Source organism: Octodon degus, unplaced genomic scaffold, assembly GCF_000260255.1.
Source record: "Octodon degus isolate 3935 unplaced genomic scaffold, OctDeg1.0 scaffold00079, whole genome shotgun sequence".
NCBI lineage: Eukaryota > Metazoa > Chordata > Mammalia > Rodentia > Octodontidae > Octodon > Octodon degus.
In genome coordinates, this window is record NW_004524655.1 from 7,548,234 (window position 1) to 7,551,474 (window position 3,241).

The 3,241-nt window shown below is 46.5% G+C and overlaps 1 protein-coding gene across 1 annotated transcript in view; it reads left to right on the top strand.

The window, feature by feature from the left end:
- The window catches only part of Svop (SV2 related protein), a 98,858-nt gene that overhangs the window by 86,391 nt on the left and 9,226 nt on the right, over positions 1 to 3,241 (top strand). The window lies entirely within an intron of this gene.

Below are 3,241 nucleotides of genomic sequence, written 5' to 3' on the forward strand. Positions count from 1 at the left end.
AGAAGGAGAAGGAGGAGGAGGAGGAGGAGAAGGAGAAGGAGAAGGAGAAGGAGAAGGAGAAGGAGAAGGAGAAAGAGAAAGAGAGGAAGAGGAAGAGGAGAGGGAGGACAAGGGGGAATGGGAGGAGGGGGAGGAGGAGAGGGAGGAAGATGGAAGCCCAATTTCATTTTGAGCTTTTTTCTTTCTTTTCTTTTTTTTTTCCCCCTCTATCCCCCACCCCCCTCAGAACACAATAAGCCTGGGCAATTACCTTTCACCTGCAACTGGCTTTGGCCATTCCTTTTTACTTAGAAATGGTGCTCTCCTACTTGTGCATAGAGCACCGTTCCCCCTATGCATTAGGCCATCACAGCGACACAGCAAGATCATCTTATTATGTGTGGGTCCCCACCCACCAGACCAAGACCAAGTCTATAGATTATCAAATTATAAAGATTTCCACCACCAAAAACACATACATGTTCCTGTTATAGGGGAACGAAACCCCCAACCTGAAAGATACCTGGGCTGAGTTCGTGTTCTCTAAAACCAGAGAATGAATTTTAGGAACAACAGAGGTTAAGAGCAAAATATATTTATTGGGGGAAAGAAAGCTCCTGTCTGAGAGAATGACAGAAGGGGGACTCAAGCGCTTTGCTCCTGAATTTGTCTCTTCCAGGGACTTTTATAGAGTAAAACCATGTGGTAAGGTGGGTCTAAGGTGGAGAACCCGGGAACTTGCTAAGTGGGCATGAAGTGGGACAAAACTATGGTTAATCAATAAGGTTACAAGCAGAAGTGCTCAGATAAGATTGATTAAACCCAGGACCAAGTGGGGAGGCAAGTCACAGAGCAAGCGGGTATGAATACAGAACAGGGGCTCTTCTTGTAGGGGTTGGGTCAGTGACTGGCTTCTAGGTGATTGATACCTATTTAGAAATCAATGCCCAGTGCCCTTCCCTAGGGAAGTAAGTGGCTGCATTTGTTTCCTCTTTTGTCTTAAAATCTGGCCCACAGCAAGGGTCTGTCTCTCCCCAGGTTGCAAAGTCACCTTGTCTTCCATACTGTCTCCTTGAGGGCCTGGCCCTGTCTGACTGCCTATAGCATTTCTGTCTAATTCAGCTGCCTGAGACATTCCTGGGTCCCAACTGTAGCGCCTTTTCCTTTCTCTGAGCACCCACACTTCGCTCTTTTGCTGTTACTGACACATCCCCAAAATTCTCGTTCCACAACAAAGGTCAGCAAGCCTGCAAACTTAGTTTACAAACAGGTGGGTGAAGTTCCTAGTTTCAGCTTTGGGAAACTCCCATACCCAACCTGGTGACAAATCGATTCAAAAAGTTTCACTTTTGTGGTCATTTTGAGTTTTCAGAAGCACTAGAAGTCACAGGATACCAGCTCTGGTGAGTGAGCTAGGGGAGGACATGCTGTGATGTTCTTCGGAGCCTGCCTTTTGGTTAGATGGATTTCAGCGGTGGTGTCCACATTTTTTTTTTTTAATCGTAACTTGTAAAAATTCTCATGAAAGAGGACCTCCAGAACTGCTTCAGAAAGTGGCAAGAACGATGGGATAAGTGTGCTCAAAGCAAGAGGAGGTATTGATATAGGGGAAATGACTCCCGACCTGAAAGGTACCTGGTACGAGTTTGTGTTCTCTAAAACCAAAGAATGAATTTTAAGAACAAACAGAGGTTAAGAGCAGAATATTTATTGGAGGAAAGAAAGCTTCTGTCTGAGAGGGACAGAAGGGGGTCCTGAGTGGGTTGTCCTCAAGAAGCTGTCTCTTCCAGAGACTGTGTGTGTGTGTGTGTGTGTGTGTGTGTGTGTGTGTGTGTGTTTAGCGAAGGATCTACACTAGATCGAACGCTGTAGTGATCTGCCTGTTTACAGCCTCCCAAGTGCTGGGATTACAGGCATGAGCCACCACACCCAGTCTCAATTGCCATCTCAGGGCACCTTGGGGGCAGGGCCAGCACCTCAGGTTCAGGGATCAAACCCTGGCCCCTGTGCTTGCTTGCAGATGCTTTAATCCACTGAGCTATTTGGCCAGCCCTCTTCCAAGGACTTTTATAGAGTAAAACCATGCAGGTCTAAGGTGGAGAACATGGGAACTCCCTTAGGCAAGCATGAGGTGGGACAAAACTATGGTCAGCCAATGAGATTATAAGCACCATTGCTCAGGTAAAATTGAGTAAGTTCAGGACCAAATGGGGAAGCGAGTCACGTAGCAAGCAGGCACGAATATAGAGCAGGAGTTTATCTGGTAGCTGGTAGCAGCTGGATGAGTGATTCTTCCTGGCTTCCTCAAGCTGATGATCAGTTCTGGATGCTAATCGTTAGGGAGGTCAGCCTTTGTCCCATCTTTGGTCTCTAGATCTGGCCCACAGCAGGAGCATCCATCTCTCTCACAGTTGCAAGGCATCTTGTCTTCCGCGCTATCTCCTTACGAACCTGGCCCTGTCTGACTTGCCTATAATATTTCTATCTAATTTAGCAGCCTACAACAATATGATAGTATTGTGTCAAGGATACGTGGTTCCACTGGGATAAGCAGTCAACAGGGATTGTAAACTCAGCACCAGTAACAAATTGCAGGGATGGTCTGGGATTATCTCGGATGGGTCCCAGGCCCCCAGACCCTAACCCAGGCACCACTGCCTATGTGCACATTCCATGTTCTATTCTTTTCCTGCCTATAGACCACTTACCCCTCTAGCAAAATATCTTTTACTGTAACTGATTTTTCAAACAACTAACCATTCATTGTATTAAGCCTGGCCGGTGTTGGGATCCTGTTGGGTTTCTACATTCTTGGGCACAATGAACAAATAATTGGATGTGATAATCCATGGAAAGGAAAAAGCAGCAAAGTTTAATCAGGTGATGGCACAGACAGAGTGAGCAGGCTCACACTTGCAGGAAGGAACATGGCGTGAGTGCTGAATGTGTTGGGTTTAAGAATTTAAAATGTTGCCCCAGGTCTAGGGTGCCTCTCAGGGCCTTCCAGAAGGTGTTGAGAATGTGACTGACAGAGTGCAGAGTCATGTCTGCTGTGTCTATTGCACATGTCCTTACCCATAATGCACTCTGTTATAATGGATGCAGGAGATGCGTACACATGGAGCTTCAATGAACTCCAATAAAGGTTACTATAGGTCATGACAGCTGATCTAGCAAACAGGTTTCTTAGCTGTTCTTCTGGGTGGCAGGGCTTATAAGACAAAGGTGGATGTGGGTTAGGCCTGGGACATTGGCCAGGTAC